Source organism: Leucoraja erinacea, chromosome 18 (assembly GCF_028641065.1).
Source record: "Leucoraja erinacea ecotype New England chromosome 18, Leri_hhj_1, whole genome shotgun sequence".
Lineage (NCBI taxonomy): Eukaryota > Metazoa > Chordata > Chondrichthyes > Rajiformes > Rajidae > Leucoraja > Leucoraja erinaceus.
The window spans coordinates 40,853,215-40,870,248 of record NC_073394.1 but is presented as its reverse complement, the minus strand read 5'-3'; the positions used below and the strand labels follow the sequence as shown (position 1 = coordinate 40,870,248).

General features: G+C 42.8%; 1 long non-coding RNA gene across 1 annotated transcript; it reads left to right on the top strand.

Annotated features, from left to right (window-relative positions):
* The first annotated feature begins 1,536 nt into the window (after positions 1–1,536).
* Positions 1,537–6,878, top strand: LOC129705988 (uncharacterized). The gene is made up of 3 exons (XR_008724988.1): positions 1,537–2,712; positions 5,635–5,752; positions 6,105–6,878. It is a non-coding gene; the product is annotated as an uncharacterized LOC129705988 (long non-coding RNA).
* The last annotated feature ends 10,156 nt before the right edge of the window (positions 6,879–17,034 follow it).

Here is a 17,034-nt window from a genome sequence, read left to right as displayed (position 1 = left end):
GTGTGTGTGCGCGTGTGTGTGTGTGTGTGTGTGTGTGTGTGTGTGTGTGTGTGTGTGTGTGTGTGTGTGTGTGTGTCCCATAAGTTCAGTGTTTTGTGTTGAGATGGCAGGAAAGAGGATAATGCCAAACCATGGATAGCAGCATGAAGAACATGCACTGGGTTAGATATGTCCACCAGTACTCTGCTGTGGGTTGAAAAGGACAAAGGAAAGATTAATAGCTTTAAGACTTTTGCATGACTGTGTTTAATTAAGTATTTTTAGTTATTTCAACTGGTATTTTTAATTGATCAACAGGTTTTGTCAGCTTTGTCATTCTTCGGACATGGATGTAGTGGCAGTCCGTTGGTGAACAGGATGACAGAGCTGTTGGTGGGAGGTCTGATCAGGAGATCAAAGTCTCTGAACCTCTCTTGATGAAGACAAACAATGTTCTGCTTATTCAGTATTTGTTACACTGTCCACTGATTTGATACCTGGCAGCTGCAGACATTGGAAAGGAGAGGCGAGTGGGCAATAGATTGATAACTTTCATAAAGGTCAGTGGTGTTAGTTTCTTGTTGATTTGAAATCTCTAGCAAATAAAATTGACAACAATGATAGATGGGAAAAGTATTGTTGAATACTAAATTCGTTTTTTTTAATTAAATGTAAACTGGGTGAATTTTGCTGTTTTCATTTTTAAGATGTGGCCATTCACAAGGAGGAGAGATTCCAGGCAAGTCAGTATGATTTGTTCTGAACCGTCTCATACCTCTAGTTTCCCTCTCCCATGACTCTCAGTGTGAAGAAGTATCTCAACCCGAAATGTCACCTATTCCTTTTTCCAGGGATGCTGCTTGACCCGTTGAGTTACTCCAGCATTTTGTGTCTATCAAGGCAAGTAGCCATTGGGAAAAGTGAGGGTTCTTTCATTTTTCCCAGAGGTTAACAATTTCATGCATTTTAATGTTCCATTTTGAATAATCTCATATGAGTTTGAATCATTGATTATAGCAACTGAAACATCACCTTCAGAGGAGGTTTTCGAATGCCCGATATAGGGTACGTGAGCCTAATCCTAGACAAATGTGGCAAGTTTTTGAAGATAGCAATTATCGTCTGATCAGAAAAATGGAAAGTGTATTTCAACCCAAAGTGCGAGGTCATGTGATCATGGACAGCAAGGAACATGGGATTAATCAATAAAGGCGGGCAGGAGGGATTAGTGTGAATGGGGCATCTTGGTTGGCATGGGAAAATTGGGCTGATGGGCCTGTTTCTGTGCTGTATGACTCTAACTGGTATGATATCGATAAGATACGATACGGTGCGATATATCTTTATTTATCCCAGGAGGGAAATTGATCATAAAAGCGCAAAAACACAAAATACATGAAACATGAAATTAAAGTGATGATTGGAAGGATTGGGAAGATGCAAAGATTGGGGGGGGGGGGGGGGGGGGGGAGGGGGGGGGGGGGGGGGGTGGAGTCAGTCGCAGTCTCAGTCTACCCCACGGCAGAAGGGGAAGAGTTGTACAGTTTGACAGCCACGGGGAAGAAGGATCTCCTGTGGCGTTCTGTGCTGCATCTTGGTGGAACCGGTGGAACTGTTGCTCCTCAGTTTGGCCAGTGTGTCGTGGAGGGGGTGAGCTGTATTGTCCCGGATGCTTCACATTTGAAGAGCACACTCCAAGACCACCTCTAAGACATATCGAAAACTGTCCACAGAAATCTTTGAAGTACATGTGCACAGTTCCCTTAATGTAAGTGAGCAGATGCAGAAGGCTAAGGAAACATATAATACAACTCTATCATTGTTGAAACATAAAGTTTGGAGTTTATGACATAAATATGTGAAACATGTGAAACACTTGTTAGGTTGTTTCACATAGAGTTCTGGATACACAGTACAGAAGTACTGGTACCAAAAGCTTAATTATGAGGCTAATGTAGCTGTTGGATGTGTACGGGGCACACGTGATTGTCACTGATGTTAAAGGCCTCATCAATAGTCTGAGGCTGACGTAGTTCCAAATTAACCACTGGTGAGAGAGAGAGAGAGAGAGAGAGAGAGTGAGATAATGAGAGAGTGAGAGAGTGAGAGAGAGAGAGAGTGAGAGAGAGAGAGTGTTTCTCTGAGGGAGACAGAATAGCTCTCCATCTTGTGCTTTTTATTCACCGTAATTTCTCTTCACCTTTTCACTACCCAACGCAATCCACCAAACAGGAGATCTAATCGTTCAAGAAGGAACTGCAGATGCTGGAAGATCGAAGGTACACAAACTTGCTGGAGAAACTCAGCGGGTGCAGCAGCATCTATGGAGCGAAGGAAATAGGCGACGTTTCGGCCGAAACCCTTCTTCAGACTAGGAGATCTAATCACTTGCTTCCCCTCATACCTGAGTTGGGAGTTAGTTTAACAAAGGGATTAGCTGGTTTCCTGCTCTCCCACAACCCCAAGCTTCTCTAGTGCACACATCTGGCTTTTGTATCACACAAAGTGTGGGTTGGAGTCCAACAACTGTAGGTTATTTGCAGAATTTACCGTTCTAGTAATCGCTTAGACTCAAATCCTTGCGAGTTTATCCAATTTTACTCATTTCATTTTGTAAATTTTGGTTGTGAATATCTGCGCAGAAGTGAAAATCAGAACATTGTTGAAATGGAGAAAGATTAATGAAAAGTAGTGCACAGAGGGATCTGGTGGCTTTCCATGTGAAACACAGAGGTAAGATGCAGGCACCACAGGCAATTAAAGCCATGAGAATGTCGGCTTTCATTACTAAAGAAATTAAAAATAAAGTAAATGATTCTAAAAGTAGATGAGACATATTCCAATGTACAGAGCATTGATAAGACCACATGTTATCTTAGAGAGGTGTATTGATCTTATAGAGGTGTGTAAAATCATGGGGGGAATAGATAGAGTAACGGCGCTGATTATTTTACCCAGTATGGGGGAATCAAGAACTGAAGCAGCATCAAACATCATCTTGTGGCATTTCTCAAACAAGTGTGACTGTTCTGTTAAAATTATGGTTGAATCATTCTAGTATCAACATTTCTACACCAGAAAACAGGAGTGCAAAATAATACTCTGAAAAATGAAAAATGAAACACTTTAAGGATATTGCAATTCTTGAAACTGAAACTGATGTTTTTGTCCATGTTTCAACAACATGCAATTGAGAGCACCTGCCTTATTTATCCATTGGAAATGGTGTTCAGTACTCACAAGGTTAAATAAGGCCTGACCTATTTTCAATCTCCCTTTCCCTGTTCTTCACGTCAGCATCTGTGTGATCAATACATTTTCAAATCTACGAAACAGACCAGCTAAGGTCATGTGAAGCCATGTGTAGTTATTAAAATCATTACTGGACTCAGACTCTGTGAAAATAGTGTGAACTGCTCGGAGTTTAAAATGGAATGTCTATTGGACTTTACAATTATTTAGACGTTTCTGTATTATGAAAGGAAGCAAAGCCTTTCAGACGTACCAGAAATAAATGGCCGCCTCCCTTTCTCATCGCATCGCTGATGGAGGTTTGATGGCCTGGCCTCTGAAGGTTTCATGGCAGATCAGTAATCATGATGATTGCAAATATTTCTCGCCTACTTGACTTACCATGCCAACAGACTTCTGTGCTTCTGCTGTCAATTCTCTGGAAGTTGGTTGAATGCCTTCTCATTTAATTCAGGTTATTATAGGCCTAATTCCCAGTGGAAGAAGCATGTTTTTTCCATATATATCAGTATAAAGATGTATTAAACCAAAACATGACCTATTGAGTACAGAGCATCTAGTCTGCAATCCAAAACATTTGTGATGCATTACTTTACAAACCTCTTTTGGGAAGTTACTAGTAGAAATCAAATTATACAGTTTGATATCTTAATGACAAATTGCAGTCTAAATTTTATATTGTGTTACACAAAACGGCAAAGAGTCAATGTTTTTGTAATTAATATATTGAAAGAGTTGTTGTATTGTACACCACTGCCTGGGGATTAAGGGGGCCATGTACTGATGGTTTAGGTAACACAAGAATTGGGGAGATTTAAACATGGGTGGGTGAGTGTACATTATTGGGGACTAAGGGTGCACAATGTTAAGTTCTGCTGAATGGTGAGGATGGATGGAGATTGGCCTGATTCCTGCTGTTGCTATCTTTTGCAACCTGCACAGAGAGGTTTTCTCAGAGGATCCTGGTCTTTCTGCTCCTCTCAGCTCTTCCGCACTAGGTCCAAGACCTTCTAGCACGTATGCGGTTGTACTGAGGATTAAGCTTAAGGAGTAATTTGTCCTGATGGCTTGGCATCTTTGGGATAGTGTGGACTGCCAGTATAAGACTATGTGTGCCAGAATAGCCCTCTCAGTTCCCATCCCAGCCAACGCTGGCAGCATGAGAGCTGGTGACCTAATGTGAGGGCCTCACGTGCATTCCCTGGTCAGCAGCCATCTTGCACCTGGGCACTTGCACCTTTTAGATGTGGAGTTAGAATTTCATTGTTCTATCTGAGACATGTGAGAATAAAAGACTCTTGACTCTCTTGACTCTTGTAGTAGAATTATGTATGGCAATTGGCTGCTGGCTGACTATAGAGGAATGATCAGTGATGGTAAAACTAGTCACCAAGATCTGGATTTGAGAGGGTCTCATGAAAAGACAGAGGATCGGATGGAAGGATATTATTGCTGCTGGAGGTCTGTGTCCCGTGGAGTGCTGGGACCTCTACTGTTTGTCATATATATAAATGTCTTGCATGTAAATATAGACGGGGTCAGTTGGTAAGTTTTGCAGGTGACACGAAAAGTGATGGAGTTGCAGACAGTGAGGAAGGCTGTCAAAGTATACAGCAGGATATAGATCAGCTGCAGAAATGGGTGGAGAAATAGTAAATGGAATTTAACCCGAGCAAGTGTGAGGTGTTGCACTTTGGGACGTTGAATGTAAGGAGGATGTATAGAGAGATAATGACGGCCCATTAATAGCATTGATGTTCAGAGAGATCTTGGTCCCTGAAAATGGCAACATAAGTAGAGAGATAGTAAAGAAGGTGTATAGTATGTTTGCTTTCATCAGTCAGGGCATTGAGTACAAGAGTCAATAAAACATGTTGCAGCTTTGTAGGACATTATTCAGGCAGCATTTGTAGTATTGTGTACAGTTCTTGTTGCCTCTGTTACAGGATGGATGTGGAGTCTTTAGAAACTGTACATTGGAGGTTTACCAGCATGCTGATACAAGGAATTGGAGATGTTGGTTTACAAAATAAAGTACTGGAGTAACTCAATGGGCCAGGCAGCATCTCTGGAGAACATGGATAGGTGATGTTTCGGGTCGGGACCCTTCTTCAGACTCTACTGTTCTCTGTTCTGTATTCTTAACTATGTAATGATCAATAATAATATACATTAATAATCAGCAATGCTAGATAACCAGATAATAATAGTGCAAAACTGAAGGATGTAGTGCAACAAAGTGGACAGGAGATGAGTTCATGTTATGACTGTTTGGCAAAAGCTCCATTTTGATACCAGTGACTGGAGTTTTCCGTGATCCCAGTATCATTCTATGATGTGATACTTTTGAGAAGTGTGGAATCACCCGGTGTTTATTTCTGATCCAAAACTCCTATTTTACAGATTTTCCAAAGTATCTGCTTCTGATCGATATCCAGAGGATCAATATCCACACAAGTGGATCTGGCTGTGATTCTTTTGCTGGTCACAAAGCTGCTGACATCCCAGTTCAAGACTGCAGGTAAACATTTGCAGAAATATAACTCAGAGCATTCATTGATTAATATGTGTCGGGCTGTGCCAACAGCTTCAGGAGCAGCGCAGATTAGGATTTTATGAAAAACTCTGGAGAAAAGATGCTAATTATTTTCTGACCTCACTCAATTATTGCATATTGGAGTGGTAAAATTCAGAGTGCCATAAATCCCTGGCTTCTCCTTTTGACTCACTCCATTAAAACATAGAGAGCTGAAGATTCAATATCTGTGCCAGATAGATTAGAACTTTAAATTTGTTGAACTGACAGACATGTTTATTAATAGGCAGCACTTATTGAGGCAAAATATGAATATTCATCTTCATTTCTTTTTCAGGGCACCATTCCTCAAGGACTGAAGCGGGTTTTGACCAGTTTCCTTGCCATTACCACAGTGACAGCTTTCACTCCTGGGCCCTGACAGAGTTCTGCACAATTCATTGTGGGCCCTGAGAGGCGGGGGAGAGAAAGCGATCTCTACAGCTGTCCACAAACACTCATTAGGAGAGGCAAATATCCAACCAAATCTCTGTGAGAATTGTTAATCATGCAAGGACTCTGCTAATTAGGTAGCTGATGGGGCATGAGAGCACAAGGACAAATTCTTTCAACAAAAGGGCTGGAAAGTTTCGGAGCTCTAATTGCTGAGGCAGAAGTTTCATGCTGCAACTTGGGAGGGAATATTCTGCCGAGAAAACTCAGTGACACTCACAATGAATAAAAGAGGTTCAAGTGTGTTACGTTCGCCAAGCCAGGCCTGTCATCACCTGAGCAGCTACTGCAGAAACATCCCAAACTTCAGACTCAGCTTTTCATCTATTAACTTAATTAGGTCCAACTTAAACTTACCTCATTGCAATAGATTATTTCTGAACTTGTTCATCTTTTTCATTTAACTCTTTGAGTATTAAAGGGACTTTATATTCCAATTCCCTGTGTGCTGTTCCTTATCGACAGATTCTCTGCACGTTTCCCAGAAATTCTTGTAAGCAGCCAGGAGTGTGAACACATTTAAGATCCTGTCCCACGAGCATGCGACTTGCATGCGGCGAGTGCGACCAAACCAGAAGCGGGGGCCGTGCGGAGGACGAGTGAGTGACGTGAAGTTCAAGCGAAGTCCGCGGGAAGTTCGCGTGTGATGTACGGGAGACGTGCGTACGCCGTTGAGACGCTGCCTATGCCCATCGAGGCGGTGCGTAACGCGTCGAGGCGGCTACGGGCCGGCAGGCCTTTGCCGCACGAAATTTTTGAACACAGTCAGTTTTTCGGAGCCCCGCGCGATGTCGGGACCAGCTCCGCACAACTCCATACGGCTCCGGCGATCGAAGTGGGACCAGCCCCGCGAGGCCGTACGCTCAGGCTACCATGTTAAGTCGTGCTTGCTGCATGGAGTCACATGCTCGTGGGACAGGCCCTTTAAACTCCAAAGTGTGCTTCACCTGATGCAATATCCAACCCTGGAACTATTTAGCCATCTCGGAGTGAAACTTTGCTCCAATATATTCCACCGGTTATTATTCTTAAGACAAATGTAATGGGTGGAAATTAGAGTCATGGAATCATACAGCACTGAAGTAGGCCCTATGGCTCACGTTGTGGAAGACAAACAAGATGCCCCATCTCACATAATCCCATTTGTCTGCTTTTGGCCCATTTCCCTCCATACCTTTCCTATCCATGTACCTGTCCAAATGCTGTTGTAGCATCTGCCTCATCCACTTCCTCTGGCAGCTCCTTCTACACATCCACTACCCTCTGTGTGAAAAGGTTGCCCCTCAGGTTCCTATTAAATATTTCCCTCCTCTGCTTAAACCTGTGTCCTCTGGTTCTTGATTCCGCTTCCCTGAGTAAATGACTCTGTGCATTCACCCTATCTATTCCCCTCATAATTTTATACACTTCCATAAGATCACCTCTCAGCCTCCTACCCAACCCATCCCAATAGCTCAGGCCCTCAAGTCCTGGCAACATCCTCAGAAATCTTCTCTGCATGATTTCCAACTTAATGTCATCTTTCCTGCAGCAGGATGATCAAACTGAACACAATGACCAAAACTGAACAAAATTTACTACAATAGAAAGTTGGATCAATATTAATACAGCAGCATTCTCGTAAAAATCTAAACAATTTTAGAAGAATTATTATATTAGAATCAGGATTGTAATCAGATTTGGTTTTCTATAAATTGCACATTAAAATGGCCAATTGCAAAATCATTATAGCATAGCCCTTTTAATCATTCATTTAGCATTTCAGAACAAACAAAAGCAGCAATACAAACACTTAACAATTGCACATATTTTATTCTGAAGTAATCAGGCATTGGCAGTGCATTAACAATATTTAGAGCCCAGGAAAATAAGCTGCATGTGGAATTTATAAGCAAGAGCTAGTTTGGGTCAGAATTGTTGATGATTAATTGTTAGTGAACCAAGGCTAGGTATGGAAAGCCCAGGCTAAAGTAGACTTCTGTCCTTCATATCTATGTAATATATTCCACGAGAATGAATTTGCTCGTTTGTACTAACATCAATTGGACAATAACAACTGGAATAAGGATGTTTTATACCCCCTCTGACTACCTTTTCCATTAACTTCAATAGATTGCGCAGAGATTTAGCAATGGTTGCTGAATCAAAGACCTAACACAATCTTATTAAAATGAATCAAAGCTCAATGAGGTGGAAATGCTGATGGTAAATGCAGACTATAACACTGGCTGTATGTTCTACTCAGTGTTATAGCCAGTGAAACCAATTTTCAGAAATAGATTACTACTATATTGGTATATTGTACATTTAGCACAAACCATCTAAGATGAATTTCTACCTCAACTTTCAATCAAATCCATATGGGATAAACTATCAGCACTTTACTATAGTTAAATGCTCCAAATCAATTCACAACTGGATTATCAAAGGGGAAACTGACATTAGGTCACATAAGAGGTTCTCAGATCTGGCCAAACATGTGGGCAGTGAGTCAACTAGAATCAATGAATGAATTAATACGTTGTTGTCACACGTGGCAAGTCACAGTGAAATTATTTGCTTGCATACCCAAGGTACACGAATAGTTGCCACATTGAGAGTGTTACAAATTTACAAAGCCCCCCCGCGCCCAGAGCTCCCTTTGTTTTTTCCCCCCCCCCACACTCCCCCCTCACTCCCTCCTCCCCCCGCACCATCCCCTCCCCCCCTCACTCCTCCCCCCTCCCCCTCACTCCTCCCCATCACTCCTCCCCCCCTCACTCCCCCCCTCAACTCCTCCCCCCCTCCCCCCCCTCACTCCCCCCCTCACTCCTTCCCCCCTCACCCCCACACCTCCCCCCCTCCCCTCCCCCCCTCACTCCTCCCTCCCCCCTCACTCCTCCCCCCCCCCCCCTCACTCCTCCCCCCCCCTCACACTCACTCCTCCCCCCCTCACTCCTCCCCCCCCTCCTCCCCCTCACTTCCCCCCCTCTCACTCCTCCCCCCCTCACTCCTCCCCCCCTCCCCCTCCCTCCTCCCCCTCACTCCTCCCCCCCCTCCTCACTCCTCCCCCTCACCCCCTCACTCCTCCCTCCCCCTCACTCCCCCCCCTCCCCCTCCTCCCCCCTCACTCTCCCCCCTCACTCCTCCCCCCCCCACTCCTCCCCCCTCACTCCTCCCCCCTCCCCCTCCCCCCTCACTCCTCCTCCTCCCCCCCTCACCCCCCCTCCCCCCCACACTCCCTCCCCCCCTCCCTCCCCCCCTCTCCTCCTCCCCCCCCCCTCCCCCCTCCCCCCTCACTCCTCCCCCCTCACTCACTCCTCCCCCCTCACTCCTCCCCCCCCCTCCTCACTCCTCCCCACCCTCACATCCTCCCCCCACACCAGGTCCTCCATTGTTCTTCCCCCGGCAGCAGCGTCCTCACTTCCAGATGATTCGGCCTTGTCCATCAGCTGGTGCCATCTCGCCACCCGACCTCTCCATTATCGCTGCTGGGTCCTCTCCAGATGCCCCCCTTGCGTCGACCCAGGCCCCAGCCACGGGCTCCCTCAACCCAGGGGGCGGTCGTGGGCTCGGCGGCTCCCCGTCAACCGCGAGCTCCCCGTCAGCCAGGCTCTGGCCTCGACTTTATGGAACATCTTAAGGAGAGTATTGGAGAGGGAACTCCATATAGACTGTGGGCCGAGCATCAAAAATGTGTCTAGAAATAGGTTTTCGTGACCCAAGTCACCAAACTACATGACATTTTCCACAGATTTCGATGAAATATAATTGAGAATGAAGTCATAACTCGTCATTGCCAAAAGTTGCACATTAATTAATTAAACTAATTAGAAAATGAGATCGGGAAAATAAGCGCCATCTAGTGGCCAATGCCCGTATTACACCATGGGCAGCCTATTTCCGTGTTGCAGTCCATTTAAACTATATGTTATTATACCTGTTAATATGAATGTTATCATATATAATTAAGTATAATTATATTATATAAAAATAATTTGATGAATATAATTGTGAGTGTGTTTTTTTTAATGACACTGTCGCAGAAGTCCTGCTCCTGAACCAGCCTAATTTATGGGTTAGGGCAGTTCTTGTGGGTTCCTCCCTTTACTGAACCCCACTGACTGCCAGTGTGCAGAGTGGGGGTGACGGCCATAGTGGGACCGGGGCAGTGCCAGGCAGGCATGTTCCAGTCGCTTTAATAGGAAATTAAATGAGACTACAGCAGATGTCCCAGGTTTTAAGGGCTCATGAACCTGCCTAATTAAAGGGTCAGGACAGTTCATCTAGGTTTCCCCATTTACTGAACCACGCTGACTGCCAAAGTGGGGAGAGTGGGGGTAATGGCCATAGTGGGACTGGGGCTGTGCCAGGCCTGTAAGAGACCTGTCTTATTTCTGATGTAAATGTCACATCCTGGCCAAGAATCGAATGCTCTGATGTTTACTCGATTCATTTTAATCTACAATGAGCTTATATTTATGTTATAGACCCCCCCCCCCCCCCCCACCCCACCCCCAATGGTGCCTTTGCAAATGAGGGCTATTACCTTTGACCTAAAAGAACCCTAAAAGTGTTGCATTGTTTATCTCTAGTGTGTGTGTGTGTCTGTGTATGCCTTTCAAATGTGTATCTGTGGATGTAAGTGTGTATGTACATGTGGATGGATGTATGTGTGCATGTATGTTTGGATGTGTACATGTATGTCAGCGTGTGAATGTGTGGATGTGTGTGCGCGGATTTATGTGTGCATGTATGTGTGTGTTTGCATGCATGGAAGTGTGCGTATGGATGGATGTGTGTGTGTGTGGATGTGCGTATGTATGTATGTGTGGATCGGTGGGTGGATTGCCGCAGTCATTCACCGGCACGCCATTATCATAAGTAATCCACTCATTGTTTAAATAATTTGACCAAATAAACAGTGAAACGATCCACATTAAAATAAAACTTTATATCATCATTTTATTCCACAATTTATTTATGTTGTGTACTTTGAACCTTTACAAATGATGCAATGCTTTTCCCTTTGAGAATAGGGAAGATTCAAACAAGAGGACATGACTTCAGAATTAAGGGACAGACGTTTAGGGGTAACATGAGGGGGAACTTCCTTACTCAGAGAGTGATAGCGGTGTGGAATGAGCTTCCAGTGGAAGTGGTGGAGGCAGGTTCGTTGGTATCATTTAAAAATAAATTGGATAGGCATATGGATGAGAAGAGAATGGAGGGTTATGGTATGAGTGCAGGCAGGTGGGACTAAGGGAAAAAAGTTGTTCAGCACGGACTTGTAGGGCCGAGATGGCCTGTTTCCGTGCTGTAATTGTTATATGGTTATATGGTTATGCGCTGGTAGGGCATACCTATGGTCAGTGTGCTCGACAGTTGCTGTTTGTTGACTATGACTTGTCATGGATCGAAGCAGTCTCTTTGGGGCCAGCTCATCTGCTTCACCATCAGGAACTGCTTCTTGAGGTGATTCACATGCTTCAGGCTTTTCAGCGTCTTTAACTCAATTGAAAGAGGAAAAAGAAAACAGAAAAGGAATGAAAAGTAAAATAAATCAACATCCTCAAATATATCTTTTCATTTTTCAAAGTAACATCTTATGACCATAAGTAAAAAGATTTGTTGTTTGAGTCCTATCATTACCTTTCTTCCTTCTAGACTTTGCTATCGCTAGATTTATTGTTGTTATGTTGCAGAAGTGATGATAGCACTCTGCATGATACACTGCTGCCTCCTAATAATAGAAGATAATATGTGTCAGGGTGTATTTTACATCTTTTCATGTTTTATATTATGTAAGACAATATCGACATATAAATGAGGAAATTAAACATGTATGCATGTCCAGGTAGATGGGATGGCAAGTCTGCAAATTATTAAATTAGTGTTCATTGAAGCACAGTGCATGTCCACACAAAACACTTTTGTGTGGACAGGCTCTGAAGAGTGGAGGGGCAGAAGCTGCAGAAAAAAAGCTCTCATATTACTTAGGTCTGCATGGACTTCAATTCATAAAATGAAGTCCAAAATCATCAGTCTGAAGAAGGGTTTCGGCCCGAAACGTCGCCTATTTCCTTCGCTCCATAGATGCTGCTGCACCCGCTGAGTTTCTCCAGCATTTTTGTGTACCTTCATAAAATGTCAATCTCTTCTTAATGTCAATGAGACTTACACTGTAATTTACTGCCATGGATAGGACTTCAAGTTCAAGTGCAGGAGCAGAGGGTGCAGAATAGCTAGACGAAGAAACATCTCATAGAACCTAGATCTGCATGGACTTCCATTCATAAAGTGTCAACCTCTATTTAATGTCAATGAGACTTACACTGTAATTTTCTACAATTGATAAGTTATTTCAAGTTTAAGTAGAGGCTCCAGAAAAAAAATTCTCAAAGTCATTAAGTCTGCATGGACTTCAATTCATAAAATTTCAACCTCTTCTTAATGTTAATAAATTTTGTTAATTAATAATAATTAATTAATTAATTAATAATTGTTAATAAATAATGTTAATTAATCTTAATAAAATTCCACCTCCAGTTTAAATTCCATTTGGAATATTTTGCAGGACCAAGAAACCAAGAAGAATGTTAATGAGAATAACAATAGGTTACTACCATAGAAAAACTTGTTCAAGTTCACATATCACCAATTCATTTATACAGAAACATCAACCATTTCTGATCATTCTGACTGCAACGGAAGCCTATAAGGTGCGATCAATAACCCTCTGTTTTTCTCCCGTGGTCGTGGTCTGGAAACGGCCGCTACATACGGCACTGTGTACAGCCTCACCCCACCCACCCGCCCGCAGAGATGTTCCGCGGCTCCGAGTTCGCGAATCGCCCGCTTATTAATTGAGACCGCGGCTTCACTATACCGCGGGTACCTAGGCCCCGCGGTCGGAGCACTTATTCCCAGTAATTTATCGCAGGCAGCTCCGAGAACTTGTTAAAGACTTATTACTCTACAACAAGCTGGCTTTCGTGACAATGCTTAATTGACTGTGTTATGGATACATATAGTTTAGGCCCTCACCTTCATGAATGAATGAGTGAATGATTGAATGAATTAATGAATGAATGATTGAATGAATTTATTCACATTATAAAAGGGTGCAATTAAATTAATTAAAGTCCATACAGATAGATTTTCATAAATTCAGACTTTAGAACTTACCTTTCAGTTAGAGTTGATTCCTGGCTGTCTTCTTTGTGTTCCAGCACCTCAGCAGCGACTTTGCTTTCAAGGCTTTCTTCCACTTAGCAGCACATTCTTCAGCCTTTTTAATGCTTTTCTCACTAAATTCAATTACCCTGCTGCAAATTTCCACGACATGTATTCCACAGAACAACAAATCGGAATCTCCAGTAAAACAGGCATCTGTAGAGGCACCCTCAGCCATTTTGTGTGCTAGCCTGAAGCAAAGCGCGCGATTGGCCAACTGGCAGACAACTCAATGTTAAACGTGCTTTGATTGGACTAAAAATTACCCGAAAATTTTCAATTTTTTCTCTAATTTAATAAAAAAATGTACAAGTCTTGATCATGACGAGTTTCAGTGGTGGTTTTATAATTTTTTTACACAATATGTGAAAATTTAATGTAGTTTGGTGACTTGGGTCACGAAACGGTAGAATAAAGCTCCTCGGCCCACAGCCTAATAGGTCAAGGTGAAAAGTATTTAAAGTATTGATGCCTGCTAATGGTGATATAGTGGCATTGGGAATGCACAGATGGGGGTTACAGAGATCTGAAAGATTTTGGAGCTGGAGGTTGCAGAGTTGTGGGGAGGCAATGCCATTGGGATGTTTCTAATCAAATTGCGTCATGTAGATCAGTGCTGGCTCTGGCCATGTGCCAACAAGGACCAGCGAGTACTGGATGGACTGTGAGCAGGACGGTGCAGTTGGAGGATAGGACTTGGGTTGGGCTAAGGTTATAAAGGCTTGAGAGAGGGAGGCTAACAGGGTTTGCATTGGGTCTGAAATGGTGCAGGTGTAAAGGCAAGTTTCAGATGAAGTGAGGCAAGGAAATTTGTGGGAAGTAGAACTAGGGAGTCTAATAGAATGAATTTCAGAAATTCATCTTGAGGCAGGTAATGAGCCAGATTGGTGATCAAACAACACAGAGCACTGGAGTAATTCAGCGGGCCAGGCAACATCTCTGGGGAACATAGATAGGTGATGTTTCGGATCAAAACCCTTCTTCAGTCTCAACCCGAAACATTACCTAGCCATGTTCTCCAGAGAAGCTGCCTAACTGGCTGAGATACTCCAGCACTTTGTGTATTAACCAGCATCTACAGTTCGATATTTGTACAGATCGGTTCAAATGGCACTTTGTGCCACAGATTGAAGACTGGCCTAGATCTCACCAATGTTTAGTTGATAGAATTTATGGCTTAATACACAATCTGCTTCAATCTTTGAGATTCATGAGTAGAATTCTGTTAACTAAAGACAAGTTGCATTTTACTGGAATACATTTTTTTTAAAGTGTGAAAGAATACCCAATTAAAATATGTTGTTCCACATTTTATTATGAAAATCATGGTGGGATCAGCGTTGTCAAACTGTGCATGTTACAGCAACTTCAAATCAAAGGAAAACATCTGGCTCAATGCTGGCACCCAAAGGTGCGTGTGTGAGTTATGATACTCCAGTGTTGGCTTTGCAAATTTAGTTTCTTGTGGTTTGCCACCATGATGCAGAGTAATCCCAACTCACCACCCACACTGGAAGCACATGTAGAGTCAAAGAGTCTGAGAGTGATACCATGTAAACAGGCCCTTCGACCCAACTTGCCCACACCGGCCAACATGTCCCAGCTACACTAGTCCCACCTGCCCACGTTTGGCCCATATCCCTCCAAACCTGTATTATCCATGTACCTGTCTACCTGTTTCTTAAATGTTGGGATAGTCCCTGATTCAACTACCTCCCCTGGCAGCTTGTTCCATGTCCCCACCACCCTTTGTGTGAAAAAGGTACCCTTCGGATTCCTATTAAATCTTTTCCCCTTCACTTTAAACCTATGCCTTTTTGTCCTCGATTTGCCTACGATGGGCAAGAAACTCTATGCATCTACCTGATCTCTTCCTCTCATGATTTTATACACCTCTATAAGATCACCCCTCACCTGCCTGCGCTCCAAGGAATAGAGTCCCAGCCTACTCCCTATAGCTCAGACCCTCTAATTCTGTAAATCATCTCTGTACCCTTTCCAGTTTTGTACCCTTTCCAACATATTTCCTATAACATGGTGCCCACAACCATGAACTGAACACAATACTCTAAATGTGGCCTCACCAATGTCTTAAACAACTGCAACATGACCTCCCAACTTCTATACACAATGCTCACTGACTGATGAGTACTAATTCTTCTTCTTCTTCTTCTTCTTCTTCTTCTTCTTCTTCTTCTTCTTCTTCTTCTTCTTCTTCTTCTTCTTCTTCTTCTTCTTCTTCTTCTTCTTCTTCTTCTTCTTCTTCTTAGTGTTTTTTGGCGGTTGGCAAACAACTTTTTTGGTGCATTACCGCCACCAACTATCATGGAGTGTGGATCAAACAACACCATTACATATACTAATATCCTATATCCTTCCGGACAAATTGGTTACCCTAAGAAAAAGCAACAGGATTTGATAGCACTTATTTGAACTCCCTGTCAAAATATCTACCAAATCAAATTGTACTCCTTCTTTTCTGAACTGCTCATTCATCCGTTCTCTCTCCTCCTCATACCTCTCACAATGTACAATGACATGCTCTATCGTTTCCTCTTGCCCACAGTATTCACATCTGCCTGTATTATGCTTGACCATTACAAAAAGTGTACTGTTCAGACCAGTGTGTCCAAATCTAATTCTTGAAATCACTGTCTCCTCTTCTCTGTTCTTTCCTGCACATCTCATCTCCCACTTTCCTCTGGACTCTGTAGAACCACCGTCCTTTCCGCTCTTCCTCCCATTGCTTTTGCCATCTTTCCTTCAGTCTTTGCTTATAATGTCTTTGATTTCAGTTTTACCTATGTTAATACTTAAATCAATCTTACTTCTTTTTGTTACCTCTTTTGCTACCTTATCTGCCATTTCGTTTCCTCTAATGCCAATGTGTGCTGGTACCCATAAAAAATATGACTGTAAGCCCCATCATTTGAATTCTGAATAGTGTTTGTTGTATTTCTATCAAAATGTCTGGTCTACTGTCTGAATGACTGTGCTGTGAACTCTTTATTGCTAAACTTGAATCTGAACAAATAACTGTCCTTAAAGGCCTAGTATCCTCGACCCACTGTACTGCTAACAATATTGCAATCATTTCACCTGTGTATACTGAGACCTTGATGAGTACTACTGACTGATGACCAGCTTTTAAATATGTACTTATTGGCAGTCACCTATTAGCATTTAAATTTCCACCTGTGCAGTTTCAGGTACTAATTGTTGATATTTTAAACGCTTTTTACATTTAAAATTACAACGATTTTATTTCTTTTTCTGTCTCTTTTTCTCCTGAAATCCAATCATTACCTTCATATTAGTGGGTGGTATAATGGGATTTCCCCCCTTGCATTTTATTCTGTTTGGGTCCAGATATACCCAGTTGCTGACTGCTGTGTCTAAGGTTACATTTCCCAAACTCTCAGTATCTTGATCTGGAAACAAAATAAGTGGTTAGACAAGGGTAGGCTGACAAGGTGTAGATGCTACTCAATAGCTTGTTGTAGTGAAATTTTACTTTTAATAATGCCATGTGCAAACTACATGATGATGGAATTGATGTA